This window comes from Ixodes scapularis, unplaced genomic scaffold, assembly GCF_016920785.2.
Source record: "Ixodes scapularis isolate PalLabHiFi unplaced genomic scaffold, ASM1692078v2 PGA_scaffold24__2_contigs__length_7659602, whole genome shotgun sequence".
Classification (NCBI taxonomy): domain Eukaryota; kingdom Metazoa; phylum Arthropoda; class Arachnida; order Ixodida; family Ixodidae; genus Ixodes; species Ixodes scapularis.
In genome coordinates this window covers 3,728,604-3,744,119 of record NW_024609851.1, presented here as the reverse complement: position 1 = coordinate 3,744,119, position 15,516 = coordinate 3,728,604, and the positions used below count along the sequence as shown (strand labels likewise).

Genomic DNA, 15,516 nt, shown 5'->3' with positions numbered 1-15,516 from the left:
CAGACACCAGTCACGTTGGTAACGGTGATAAACTGTTTATTTACAATGAAACAAAATAACAACAACACAGCGGCTATAAGCTGGTGAACGCCGTCGGTGTGGAGATCGCCCACGGCCGAACGGTCGTTCACAAAGGTACAAAGTACGGGGTAAACGCTCACCGGTGCGCCGGAAGGGTCCCCGTTGTCGCCGCCGCCGAATCCCAGGAAGAACAGCAGAAGCGAGACTGCTGTCCGCTGGTTTTAAGATAACTGCGGGGGCGAAGTGGCCAATCAAGGAGCGACACGTCGATCTCCGTTGTGCGGGGGTTCGTTACGGAAATCGCCCCAAGGGGGGAGAGGAGGAAGCCACTCACAGTGGTAAGCAGCGTCACCTCTCGCTACGCCAGCGCGGACGCCACGGGGCGCCAAAACGCTGACGCAACATTCTGTTGAGGGATCACAATCCCCACAAAGCATGAACTCAAGAAATAGACATACACCCAATTTCTGCATTCTGCGCCTAACAACATCAAGCATTTATATTGTGACAGCAAAAAGCAGTTACCATTCACACCATATCTGTACAAGTCATCACAAAAATGTAATTACATAGAGAGCACATAAGTTGTTTAGCTGTGTCTGCAAACAGAATGAGTGTTAAGTGATCCAAGTATACAAATTATAAAGGTCACTATGAAGGGAAGACAAGGCCGAGGACGAGGGTACTCATATAAGTCTCTGGCTTTCATACAACATATTCATGTACACCACCAAAAATTCTGATACAAGATGTGTTTACAAAACTAACTGTAATTATTTTATAGTGGCGAAGTATTATATAGCAAGAACCAACACAGATTGTCAACATTGAGGGAAGCTAAACTTCAAGGGAACAAAAATATGTTGCCTTTAAAGCACGGTCAAACAAAATCTGCATGGAGAACAAACTAGTCAAACAAAGCCTCCGTGGAGAACAAACTATGGAAACATATCACGCACCTGGAATTCCATCTAAACGACATAATATTAGCCGCAAACGTTTATGCGTGACGAGCAATACAAAAAATTGCTGTTACTGGTAGTGTGGACGTGCTACACGCATGTAGGTGATACTTCACCCCTCGGTCGCTGAATAAGCAAAGAGGATGCCTGGCTGCCAGATGGAGCAGCAGTTCATTTTAGTGGCCGCTTCCTGTGGACCATAAGTTTTCGTGGCTGACATACTAGTAAAAATAGCTAACACACAAAACAAATATTGCAGACAAATCCCACTCAATAACTCGCAATATAAACTGAACATAGTACAAATGACATCATATGGCTAATATGAGGAAGTTCTGAAAAGCTCTCGGCCCGACCAAGAGAACAGTCTAGTATCATGAAACTTTACTTATTGACATATTCACCTCTAAGTTAAACTTTCTTTCAGATCTAAAAAAAGAAAGCGTTCAGCACGATCTGGTGTGTATGATGGATAATCAATGCAATACAATCCCAAGCTCTCCAAAACATCCATGGTCATTCCCGCCCTGTGAGCAGGTGCATTGTCCTGCATAAAAAGAATGCCTTTGCATAGCTCCCCTCGCAATGTCTTCCAAAACCTCCCTTGGGAGTGGAAGACATTGCGAGCTCTTGTCACAGCTTGAGAAGCCTGCCGCCTCATCTGCCGACCGTTCCTCGACTGGTACGTTCTCCCAGGAGGGTAGACTCTCACATGCCCCTTGCTCTGCAGTAGGTATGACTTTCGTGGGTGCTCACAAAAGGATCACCCATACAAACCATTAAACTGCCTGATGGCTTGGAGCATTGGTCGTGCAACTGCGTCGACAGATGAGATGGGGGCTCTAATGTATGCAACAATGGTCTTTCCCGTTTCGGGATGTCGCCAAGTTAGTCCGTTAGTGGCAAGCTCTATTACTTCCAGGACAAAAGGCTTCAAAAATGTGTTTATCGTCGACTTCACACCGAAGCACAGGAGCGTCAAAATTTGAAATATCTTTCGGACTAGCGGCGGTAGCTCAGGGATGATACAATGAACTGGCCAGAGTGATTTAGTAGAGCTTTTGAAGACCTGCACACCATCAGTGTTCCACAGAAGTGAGAAGTTGAATCTGGACGAATTAGCAGGCTGTTCTTGATACATTAAGCCGTTGACAATATTCTTAACTGGCTTGTCACTTGTTTTGCCGGAAGTTTTGGGGAACTAGGCGTATATTCTGTCGTCTTCCAGAAATGATCGTAGTGTGTCGGCTAAACTCATTTGCGGAAAAGTGCCCTTGCTCCGGCAGGCCTGATCACAAGTTGGACAGACTGTCGCTTCCTCAGCTAGGTATGTCTGACAGTTAAGACAATAAAAGTGGTTACAAACTCCTTTTCCCCTCTGGAATTGTGAGAGGAGCTTAAAAAATTTGAAAGTTATGTCCGGAAGTGTGTTAGACGATGGTAGCATTGCCGAGAAACCAGAGAGGATTAGGCCTAAACATTCTTTCGTAAGCCGAAACTTGAAAAATATCATTACGAGTATGAGACAAGCCTCGATGTTGGTGAAACAGCTGCCTTCATACAGCGGACACTCATCAGGGTGGCGGTATTCGGAAGTAACTGTACCACCGTCCTCTGCTGCACTTTCCTCAGTGTCAGAGTCGGCACAGTTAAACTCACCCGTCTTGCTCTCAGAACATGACACAGGGGGGCTAGATCAACAAGCTTGTCCTCCATCCACGGATGAGACCAACACATCCATTGATGTGTCATCGTCAGTCGGAGAACTGGTCGTTTCTCTGGAGGCTCCAGTTTCTGAGATCTCTCAGCGGCAACAGGTCTCTCGGGGAAGCTAGAATATAATAAAAACATTTGATCTACATTCCCCTGGTGAGGATTTCATTGTATCCCTTTGCATAGGAACTAGTGCATAAATTTGCTTCTTTAGCCTTGGCTGGCATGAAATCTGTGAAGTAATGTAGCCATCCCATGTTCTAATCTCGTCTGACTGAATCGCAAACCAACAAGAAGAGCGAAGTAACTCTTTACGATTGCAGCATGAAAACAGGGCTTGTATTTAGCAATGCATTGTCAATAAAAGCAGCCAATGGTCATCTGGCATCCTTTGACGGCTGAACTTTTTGATATTATTCTGTTACCCTGTGAGGGTGCCTAAAAAATGAACCAAATTACATTATGTATGTTCTATGCGTAGGAACGAAAGAATGGGAGGAGCAGAAAAATCACTCTAGTTTCATTTCGCCCCTTGAATTTCTTTTGCACCTCACAGTAAACCAGCATAAACTCACCATCTCACATAAGTACACAATTCTTAACAATCACAATCTTCCAGCGGCAATAAACAGTGCGATGTAACCCGTCAGCAATACGAAGGTGAATGCCAGATCGTTAGCTGCTTCATGCTATCAGCGCCGTTACGGCTTGCGAGTCTTATCGCACACTTTACCGAGATTAAGCTCTTGAATCAAACGCAGTTCTCAGCGTAGAAGTCGGTTTTGATTTCGGTATCGCTGTCCGTAGGCGCCGTGCCCACGCCATTGACAGGAAGTGCTTTGCATTTTACATGTGAAAAAAAAAAGCGGAAGGTGTGAGCATCTTATGAGGATCTCATGACAAATACCGTGTTGAGTCCAAAAGGATGAGAGTGTCTTTATCAGCCGAAAATAAATGATATCGCAAAGCTACTTTAAGGAATCACCAAGCGCCCCTTGATAACGTCTGAAATGCTCCTACTGATCATTGTGGCTTCTGCGGCGATACCGCAGAGCTAGCAACAGCGTTCGATCCAAGCGCTCAAACTCGTCAAAGCGAGCGATAAGGCGTGCAAGCTGTCACGGCGCAGCGGTTGATGGTCCGGTGTTCACATTCATATTGCCAATGGGTGTACAGCAACATACTGAGTTTGATGTACTGTAAACCGGAATATTTTTAGCGCATTAAAATAATTTTACCTATTAAAAAAACAATTCTGCAAGACAGATGCAGCTAAAAACCCTATATGTGTACAAGCAAAGAAATCAAACATGTCTATACAGGATTATTTTTTTAGCTACACAAAGTTTTCAAAAAAAGGGAACGTGACATAGATTAATTTGAACCCTGGGGAAGTGTTAATTGCCATGGCGGCCTCTAGAAAAAAGGTGAAATCAGGTAATTAGTTAGCTAATTAACTAAAATATTTTAACTAACTTTTTAATTTTTCTCTTGAGGGCACATAATGTATTTAGAGGATTGAAGATCTACCACAATATGGCCTAGCCGTGTCGTCAAATTTGGATAAAGAAATTCCTAGTAGGCGTTAAGGGTCGAGAAATGTCCGTTTGGTACATGGCGTCAAACCGAAACTAAACAGGAAAGAGGGCGGGTAAAGTTATCGTTCCACCCTTTCGGGCATGCGATTCGTCATTATCGTGGCCGGCTCCACTTGCTTAGGCGAAGCTGGCTACGATAACGACGATCCATGAAGGCTGGAAGGGCAGAGAAATAACTTTACGGGCGCTCTTTCTCACTTAGTTCCGGCTTGACGCCATGTACCAAAGTGAGATTTCTTGACCCCGTAGCACCTACTACAAATGTTTTAATCAAACTTTGATGGCAGGGCTAGACCATATTGAGGTCGAGCTTCAATTCTCTAGTTACATTATGCTTCCTCAAGCAAAAAATTAAAAAAAATAAAACAGTATAGTTAATTAGTTAATTACCTAGTTTCATCTGTTTTCTAGACGCCACCATGGCCATTCACATTGCCCCAGCGCTCAAATTACTCCATCTTACATTCTCTTTCTTTTCAAATTTGATGGTTTGAAAAAAAACACCCTGCACAGCCACCTAAAACAGTTATCCATGGAAAAAAAAATGAAGCACATGGTGCTGTTGGTACAGCCATTGACAAGATATCCTTAAGGGGGACACTGGCTAGAGGTTGAACTTCTGAACTACTCAAGCGATCGGAATGACATTTGTAGGGGAGATTTAACTTCAGATGAAGGGGTACTATGCAAATTTTCAGCTCTCTAGGACAAAGTTACATGTCTGCATAAGAAGATGTGTCACTCTTCATTAAGAACACTATGATAATCAAATGAAGCTATTAGGCATAAGTTTAACTGCTTGAATATAAAGTGGGGGATGTGGAACTTCGGGCTATCTAGTGTTTATAACTAAAATGTAAATATTTCATGAAGAGTGATTACCTCAAAATATAAGATGCATAACTGTCCTCTGTCAATTTTTGAAAACATAGCCTTTTTCTCAAAGAGGACTTCAACTTAAAACAGACTAAAGTAGATAGCACGATTCCCCAGAAATTTCAGTTCAGAACCATCTTGATTGTGGTATCAGAATAATTGTATTCTCAAACAAAAGATTCCTTCGTATGAAATTTGCAGCAAAAAGTGGAACAGAGAAAATTGCATTCAAACATTGAACTCCTTTACATTGTTAGTGCCTCACAATGTGTTGAAAATATTTTATATCAACGTAACTATCTGGCGCATGGTTATGAAATTTAGTGTAAGGGTGTATAAATAGTTTCTAAAACCGAAAACCTCAAAATTGAAATATAAATTTTTTTAACAAATTTTGAAGCTTAGGCTTATGTCTACCCCTTAAAGGAAACAGGGAAGCATAAGTGTAAACTCCCTGTGTGTTTGTCGCTAGAAATTGCCTAAATTTTCTACAGTTGATTAACCGGTCAGGAACTGTTGCAATTGTTGAACCAAATTGCAAGTTGTTCTAAAGGTCTACAGACCAGACAACAAATCTATAAGCAACTCGTTCATTTCATCTGTATGGCGTAGCGTTTTTCACCCAGGACTAGGTTGGCACCAATATGAGTAAGCTCTGTGAAGTTGGCTTGCCGGCAGTTTTCCATCCGTCAAGTATTTCTTGTATGGGCCTCGTCTCCTGCTTGGGTCCATCTTAATGCAGCAGCGGTGTCAGGAGGTCCCGCTTGATTCCTAAAATATGAAGAGCATAAGAAAATTACACAATTCTGGCAAATCTTTCAGTATGAATTGTAATGCAGGAGGCATACTAAAGCCATTTTGGCATACAGTTTATATGTTGAATTTAAGCATGTGCACGACAGAAAGCACAACAAACACACAAATGGTACCTCATCTGCGATTACACGCCGTTTACTGCCACATTCGCCACCAAAACTTTGTCTTCCCGCGTCCGCCTAGCCGGGTACTTTCTTTGCTGTGTACGCGGGTACAACGAGCACACTTTCAACTTGCTAGCGGCGTTACTTGAACACTATCCCTGGCGCGCACTTAGAGGCACAGTACCCGAGTACCTGCTAAGCTATAAACGAAGAACCCCTAAGACGCTAGTTTACGTCGGTTAAACCAATCTGCCAATGGAAATGACCAAATCTATACGCACGACGTCGTGTGCTCGCGCCGGAAGTGGCTAAACGCATGAAGCGGAGAGCTCATGCCGGAGAGTGCATGTACCACTGGGGGCGCGTTAAGCCACCCCTCCGCCGCGTTCAGTCGGCAACTCAAGCCCTGCTCTCCCCCATGCACCTCCGGAAAGTAAGTCCCATACCATTTAGTTGAGTGAGAATGCAGAATGCAGGAGATGTAGGCGGGACGCTACAATCCCTTTAACACTACTCGTAAGGCGATTTCTCGAATGGACGGCCATATTTTTTTTTTAAAAGTGGTCGAGATTGAACGAGGCGTGGGACATGAACCATATATCGTTTCCTCCTTTCTTCGCTTTGCCCCCGCAAGGCGACGAGGCAGAGGAGACGCGAGGCCGTTCTCTTTCCTTCTCGCTCTACAAGACGTCAGCATATCTGTCAGGTGTTCCTTCTTTTCTTGAAAAATACGGTCATCCGTTCGAGATATTGCTGTACGAGTGATGTTTTGGTGTTTGTAGCATCCCGTTGCACGCTTTTGCCGCCGTGTTTTGTGGAATCCAGATTTCGGTAGAGCATCCATTACTCTCGATTTGCATTAAACCTCGAAATGAGTTCTTGAAATAATGCTTTACAAATCCCTGCTGGTATTATCCCTTCGTTAGACTGTGTTAGTGAAGGGAAGACAATGCAGTGATGATATGGCTGTCTGCGGTTTCAACCACACATTATTAAATCTTGTGAGCATAAAGACCCGTATTGCAGAATAATCAAATTTTTACTACATAAAACAGTGCACCTGTTGTATGTTTACACATTTTCTCTCTGTGTCTAGAGAGAAAAATCGCAGAAAAAGCAGCAAGCCAAGCAGCTCCTGGCGGACATCGAAGATGCACAGGAAGGCAAGCTTGAAAGAGAAAATGCATCTCCCAAAAGAAAGGGAGAAGAATTGGAAGTTGAACTGAAGAAATATCGAAGTAAGTTTGGGTGTGACAGTTAACCCAACCAGCACAACCTTTTAAATGAACCTGTTTTAAATGTGTACTAAAGACGTTTCTGAGATAGTTTGTCATGGTAATAACTTATTCTGTAGGCTCCTAGAGATAAAAGAATTATGCTCCTGCCAGGTATATTTCCCTACTAAAAATTAGGGCTCGGCATTTGATTGATTAACATACCAATTAATGCTTTAATCGCGATTAATTTTTTTAACCGGTTAATCGGTAATATTTTAACGAACTAAAATAAAGCAAATAGTAAACGCTTTCACTACGCAGACGAGGACGAGAACACCTCTATGAAGGGCAAACTTTAGGTCACAATTTAGCCTAAAGCAAACTGTAGGGGGAAGATTTGTAACTCCTGACAAGGTGCTGAAGGTTACACATCTCCCGGCCACTTCAATAGGGTTTGATTGTCCGTTTAGTGCAGCAGAGAGAGACGATAGTGTTAACAATCAAAGGAGGTCGCTCTTGCTGGATAATATAGCCAAACCTTTTATCTTATGCAGCTGAAGTAATAATGTGTCAGTGGCTTCAAACTGTTCTTAACTACACATCAAGGTTGATTCATGATAAAACTTGTGTATTAGGCCCTTTCCCAGGTAGCACACCGTGTCGTCCGGTATCGGGACTACGCCGGCCGGTCCTGCTAACAGGATGTCGGCGCCCGGCCATTGGTGCCGGTGAGATACCGGCCCCGGCCGGCGTCGGGGTTTCGTCTTGTTCACTGGCCAGTTCCGCCGTAGAAGTTACAGTTATTGGTCAGCATCGGGTTTTTGCTGTCTTTGCTGGCCAGTCTTTCCATCGAGGTTCCAGTAACTGGCCGCCATTGGTATTTTGCTGTCTTTGATGGCCAGTATTTACATGGAAGTTCAGTTCAGCCGTTTTTGCTATGCAGTCAAGTCATTGAGATTCTGACGAACTGCGGCAATTCATGAATAGCGAGTGGAACTGTTTGCGTTGGTCAATCCTTCGCCAATAACTGCCGACGCTGGTGTATTTGATCCCAGGATGGCAAGACTGACCTGTTTTATCGCGAAAACGCGAGAAAAAACAATGCGGCGAGGAAAATTTGCAGTTCAGGATTCGAGAATCTGACCACCTACGCCATCAAGAATAAATTATACAACGCCGAACGATAATTTTTCAGGACGCTAGTTTAATTGACCGATCTCACCGGCCAGTTTGACTGCGCCACCACTGCCGCCATGCATAAAGTGAACTTTAGTCTTTCTGCACGTGCGACAACCTCGCAGAAGCCCTGCACGTGAGGAGCACGAGACAGCACGAGCCCTCTCGTGCTCTGCCGTTTGCCTCCTGTGAACTAAAGTTATGGTGGCGTTTCGCATGGGTCGAACGCTCAGTGAGATCGGTCTATATGATGTACCATACTTGAGGTCCGGCGGTATTGGCGACGTGCGCGATCAAAAGCGTCGCTGTGGTCGGCCTTCCACCATTGGCCAAATGCTGACCATGACGTCAGTAAAGGATTTCTCTTCGACGGAAATAAGAGGAATGGAAGAATTTCAATTTCGACGTTGTTGGTGGTGTTTCTTTAATAGCGCGATGGTTTCAAGCTTCCACCATGCTCCTTACAAACACCATCCTACTTGTCGTTCGCAAGGTAATGACGTCACGAAAGGTAACCATAGGAGGGCGTCACTAAAACATCTCGCCGGTAATACGCACGTGTTTGGCTCTGATCAAAAAATAAAATAAAAACGGTGTGGCGGAGCCTCCGAATGATGATGATGATGACAACATTTAATTTGCCCATAGATGGGGTCAGGGAAGGGGGAGTGTTGAGAGAGCCTCCCCCTCTCCCCCCTCAGTCGGCGGCCAGGAGCTCTTGTTCCTTGGCGGCGGCCTCGGCCATCTGGACCAGACGGACCTGTTCACCCGGGTCCGAGCTGAGCAGCACGGTCTCCCACTGCTCGGAGGTTCTAATGTTTAGCATTAAAATTTGAGCTCTATTTCTGTTGTTTCTATGTTTTTTAAAGCGGCAGGCCCAGACCATATGTTGCAGGTCGGCCCTGTCCCCGCAATGCTTACATGTGCTGGAGTAAAGCCCCGGATAGCAGTGACTGTACGCAACGGGGTTTGGAAATGTATTAGTTTGAAGAAGGCGCCACGCCACTGCCTGCCATTTGGACAGAGTCCTGTCTGCTGCGGGGTATTTAGCCCTTCCCAGCCTGTAGTGGTTAATCACGTCCCGATAGGCAACCAGCCTGTCTCTGTCCGACCGGCGGAACGAGTGTGCGTCAAAGATGTTGGTGACGTCGGCCCGCTCGGTTAAGCCTCGAGACGCGTCGTGCGCCTTCTCATTCCCCGGGAGGCCAGAGTGAGCTGGCGCCCACACGATGTGAACTCCCCTAACTCGATCTCCGTGGAAACCGGTCCGTAGAATTTTGAGTGCCTCGGACGATATGCGTCCCCTCGTGTAATTCAAAATTGCCGGCTTGGAGTCGCTTACTATGAATTTGATCCGGGAGGACGAGGTCATTGCCAGGACAATGGCTGCTTCCTCCCCAGCGTCGGATGAAGTCGTGAAGACCGTTCCAGAATTAATTAACTTGCCCTCTCGATCAACTACCGATGTGGCCATGGCGTCGCGACTACTGTAATCTGCGGCGTCCACGTAAACCACGTCCTCGAGGTGTGCGAACCTTCTATCTAGTGCTTGTGCTCTGGCCTGCCTGCGTTCCGTATTGTGTTCGGGGTGCATGTTTCTTGGTAATTGTGGGATATGTATATGCCCCCTGATATCGGGTGGAATGTCGTGTTTTTCCCCGAGTCTTCCTTCGTAGTTGATATGTAGCGTCTGGAGGATGTGTCTGCCAGTCGGACTCTTGGTGAGCCTTTCCATCTGCGCTATCCTCTGTGCTTCTACTAGCTCGTCTAGCGTGTTGTGCAATCCTAGTGCTTCAAAGCGCACGTTGGAGGCCGTGATTGGTATGCCAATGCCTGCTTGTAAGCCCTTTTTATTAAAGCGTTAATTTTATTGCGCTCATCTGCCTTGAGGTCAAGGAAGGGAGCGACGTAGGTTACTCGACTCAGGACGAATGCCTGGACCAGCCTGATTAAGTTGCCCTCCTTCATTCCGTGATGCCTATTGGCTATCCGCGAAATGAGGCGGGTGGTTTGACACACACTTTTTTCGAGTGTTCGGATTGTCTCGATGTTGCGGCCGTTCTCCTGAATTTTCAAGCCTAAGAGCCTAATGCTGTGTACTACCGGGATGGGCAGCCCCCCGCAAGCGTATAGATGAATTCGTGGTTTTTCGGTGGTTGCTTCCTTTTTCTGCCCTCTCCGGGTTGGCCGATAGAGGAGCAGCTCCGATTTTTGTGGGGAGCAGCTTAAGCCTTTCGGTTCCACGTACCCTTCCACCGCGTTTATTGCCTGCTGTAGTGTGTCCTGCACGTGCCCGTCGCTGCCGCCAGCCACCCAGAGTGTGACGCCGTCAGCATACAGGCTGTGATTTAGGCCGTGTATTTTCTCTAAGAGGCTGGGTAGGCCGATCATAGCGACGTTGAAGAGGAAAGGCGAGAGAACAGAGCCTTGCGGCGTGCCTCTGCTCCCCAACTCCAGCTCGCCGGATTCAACCCCCCCTACTGTTGTAGTTGTTTACGGTTTTAATGGCGCAAGAGCAACAATGGCCATACTGCGCCAAGCAAGGTGAATCAATAAAAAGGGGTCAGTTGAACTAAACTGTGGGGAAATAGTTCTATAATTTGTTTAAAAATCCAGTATTTTCAAGAAAATTAAAAAGACATTTGAATGAAATCAGCGGACGCTTACCAAGTAACAAGGCAGGGTGAAATGGGATGCGATATTTGAAAAGATCAGGAAAAAATAATTTGTGCTGCTGCCGAAGACCAGGACAAAGAAATAAAATATGAAGAACAGACAAAGGTTCACCGCAGCGCTCACAGGATGGAGGTTCTCCACCGGTAAGCAGGTGGCTATGAGTGAGGTAGGTGTGGCCGATTCTCAGGCGGCATAAGAGGACCTCGTGGAATCTATTTTTGTCAAAAGATGTTTCCCAAATACCAAGGTCTGGCTTGATGATGTGAAGCTTATTGTTCACCTCTGAATCCCATTCAGACTGCCACGATCGCAAGACTGCAAGTCTTGTAGGCATTTTTAAGTCTTGGTGGGGGATGCGTGCATGTGACACTGGGAGATTTTGCGAAGAGACGGCCAGTTTATCTGCAGCCTCGTTGCCAGCAATGCCCACATGGCTAGGAATCCAGCAAAACCTAATATCGTGCCCATCCTGTAGGCCCTGCTGCACCTTAACACGCACAGTTAGGATCAGCCGATTCTTTGTTGATAGAACAGAACACACAGCCCTAACAACACTCTGGGAATCTACAAAGATGATAGCTTTCTTTGTTTTATTCTGAATAATATAGTCAAGTGCCATCATGACCCCGTATAGCTCGGAAGTAAAAATACTGGCAAGAGTGTTCAGACGAGCGACTTTGGAAAAACGAGAAGAGTATACAGCTGCACCAACAAACGTTGACGACTTTGCACCATCAGTATAAAAATTATTATAATTTTTGTATTTTTCCTCCAATGCAAAGAATTCTTGCTGTAAAATTAAAGGAGAGACTCTTTGCTTCCTGAATTTTGTGAAGCACCATTCACAAAAAATGGGTTTGACATTTCATGAGGCAGTATGGTGTGAACTATCCAAAAGGTTAAAATCACGAGTCAGATTGAGGGAGGAGCGAAGACTCTCGACACGAAGACTCAAAGGCCGCACAACAGTTTGCTTATTGTTAAAGAGGCGAGAAAACCTAGAGTTTTGAATACAACTATAAGTGGGAGAGCTGGGGTCCGACAAAATTTTGTAAGCATAGGTGAGGCTAAGCAGCTGTCGCCTTTTTTCAAGCGACATTTCATGACAGTCAACATACAAGCCAACCACAGGGGAGGTGCGAAAAGCACCAGATGCCAAACGCAGCCCAAGGTGATGTACCGGATCGAGCATTTTTAAAGCAGACGGTCTCGCAGAGGCGTAGACAATTGAGCCATAATCAAGGCGGGATCGAATAAGAGAAGAATATAGACGAAGGAGACATTTTCTATCCGAGCCCCACGACTTGTGCGAAAGAACTTTGAGTATGTTCGATGCCTGCAGAGTTTTTTGCTTGAGCTGTTTGAGATGCGAAACAAAGGTAAGTTTACGGTCGAAAGTAACTCCTAGAAACTTGTGCTCCGTTTTGACAGCAATGTTGCTTCCATTTAAAAGAAGTGTAGGATCTAAACAGAGGCCACGCCTTAAAGAAAAAGGAACACAAACAGTTTTCTCCGGACAGAACCTAAAACCATTCTCATCAGCCCATGTAGACATTTTATTTATGGCCAGTTGTAGCTGCCGCTCACAGCTAGACATATTACATGACGCTGCAGGTATCTGAATGTCATCGACATATAGCGAGTAAGATACTGAAGGGGGAATGACTTTACTAAGAGAGTTAATCTTTATTGCAAAGAGCGTGACACTTAGGACTCCAACCTGAGGAACACCGTTCTCTTGAACGAACCAGTCTGATAAAGTTGTTCCCAACCGAACTCGAAAAGTGCGTTTACATAAAAAGCTCTTTATACACTGAAGCATTCTACCGCGTACTCCGTACATAGAAAGGTCGTGCAAGATGCCATACTTCCAAGTGGTGTCATAGGCCTTTTCCAAATCAAAGAAAACAGATACACAATGCTGCCTGTTGACGAATGCCTCGCGCACAAAGGTCTCCAGCCGCACCAACTGGTCTGTTGTAGAGCGTTCAGGCCGACAGCCACACTGATTAATATCCAAGATATCATGCTGCTCGAGAAAATAAGTAAGACGCCTGTTAATTAATCTTTCAAATGTTTTCCCCAGACAACTTGACAATGCTATTGGTCTGTAACTTGCAGGAAGGGAAGGGTCCTTGCCAGGTTTCAACAGCGGTATAACTTCAGTCCGCTTCCATTCAACAGGAAAGTAGGCATCACACCACAGACCATTGAAGTACGTGAGAAGAGCACTGAGTGACTCTCTAGATAAATGTCGGATCATGTCGTAGTGAATTCCATCGGGACCGGGGGCAGAATCCTTGCGGGAGTTGAGAGCCAATTCGAGCTCAACCATTGTAAATGGCTGATTGTAAGGTGCAGACGCTCCCCCTGTGAAGCAGAGCCTCGTCTTTTCTATGCTTGCCTTACGCTTCAGGAATGCTGGAGAGTAATGTGCGGAGCTTGAAACAGCAGCGAAGTGAGTGCCCAACACATTTGCCTGGTCTAACAATGACGCTCCAGAAGACGGAAAAAGGGGGATCGTAAAACAACGGTATTTCCCCTCGACCTTGTGAAGTCGGTCCCATATTCCTTTGCTGGAACATAGCTGCTGATGGAGGACAAGTAACCTCTCCAAGATTTTCCTTTAGCCTGCTTCCGAGTCCAGCGGGCACAAGCTCTGCGTCTCTTGAATTCCATCAAGTTCACCGATGTCGGGTATCTACGAAAGACACCCCAAGCCTTATCTTGGTTATTCTTTGTGGTGCAACAATCTTCATTCCACCATGGCTTACATTTCTTGGGGATGTTCGAAGAAGTTTGAGGGATGGAGCAAAGAGCAGCACCAATTATATGCTCTGTGATGTAGGCTGTGGCATCGTCATGAGTTAATGAAGAGAACATAGAGGGAACAAGCTTGGATTTTTGGCTAAAAAGAGCCCAGTCTGCTTTTTCTAGCTTCCGACGAGGAGTCCATTTCATGAGACTGGGAATAAATTTCACGCTCTCCAGAGCAACTGGAAAGTGGTCGCTTCCAAACGGATTATTTAAAACGCTCCATGTGAAACAAGACACCAAGGTTGGAGATGAAATGGAAAGATCAATGGATGTAAATGAGTTGTGAGCTGCGCTAAAAAAGGTAGGCTCTCTGCTGTTCAAAAGACAGAGACTTGATGACAGTAAAAACCGTTCAATGACCCCACAACGCGAGTCCTGGCGTGTGCCACCCCACAAGGGATGGTGGGCATTAAAATCTCCTAAAAGTAAAAATGGGTAAGGGAGCTGAGCAACTAAATCATGGAGATCATGAATATGCAGTGGAGCATTTGGTGGAATATAGATGGAGACAATGGTGATGAAGCGGTCCAAGAGGAGACGTACAGCTACAGCCTCAAGGGGTGTAGAAAGAGGAATCTGAGAACAAGCAACTCCACTTTGGACGATTACCGCTACTCCACCAGATGAGTTTGATGTGGAACGATCTTTTCTAAAAACTTGGTGACGACGTAAAATAGACACATGATGATCATTGAGGTGCGTCTCTTGTAAAGAGAGAGCTATAGGACGTAGGTCGTCCATAAAAAAGTTAACATCGTCAATATTCCGTAAAAGGCCGCGGCAATTCCACTGCATAAAAGTAAATTTAGCCATTCTAAAACTAAGTTAAAAATTAGTAAATCAGTAAAAGTAGTAAGGTACAGGTAAAAGTAAAAACGTCAACTCTGCCGCGAAGGGCAATAAAGGATGTACAACATCACGATGGTGGGATCACCGGTTTTTCGCTCTTGTGTTTACTCTTAGTAGTCTGCCACTCCATGTCGTCTTGGTCAGACGCAGGAGAGGAGGCTTCACACTCATCCATGGCCTCAGTTTCCTGAGGCGAGGCTTTTCCTGCAGGTTTCTTTGGGTCTGAAGAACGGGGCGCCATGCGCCGTCCGCGACCAGACCCAGCCAAAGGGGCAGAGGAGGTGCTGGGCGAAGCGTCGCCCAAGTCCACCCGTTCGTGTCCCTCAGGCGCTGCAGGTGCGGCACGATAGCCGTGCCGCTCCTTCAATGATGCTCTCTCCAGGGAGTGTGGGCGAGAGTGTCGACCCTTCTCCCTGGAAGGAGATCGCGGAGGAGGGACGGCTGCGGCAGCCACCGGTCCGTCCTGGGTTTGGGAAACAGCCCGAGAAGACCCGGGCTGTTGCCCTGTTGGAGCGCGAGGGTTCGCACTCTGGCTTGGAGGGTCCGTAGACCGTCCAGCCGAGATAACATGCCCCGGGAGCTGAATCTTCAGCTGGGGCGTGGGGGACTGCCGTGGCCTCCCATAGTCCAGAAAGGACGTCTGGGTTGCCACTGCAACCTTCAGTGGTGCAGGTCCCCGCTGCACCACCTG

General features: G+C 46.0%; 1 pseudogene; it reads right to left on the bottom strand.

Annotated features, from left to right (window-relative positions):
- Window positions 1-1,389: 1,389 nt before the first annotated feature.
- LOC120841256 lies at window positions 1,390-2,953 on the bottom strand (annotated as a pseudogene).
- Window positions 2,954-15,516: the final 12,563 nt, after the last annotated feature.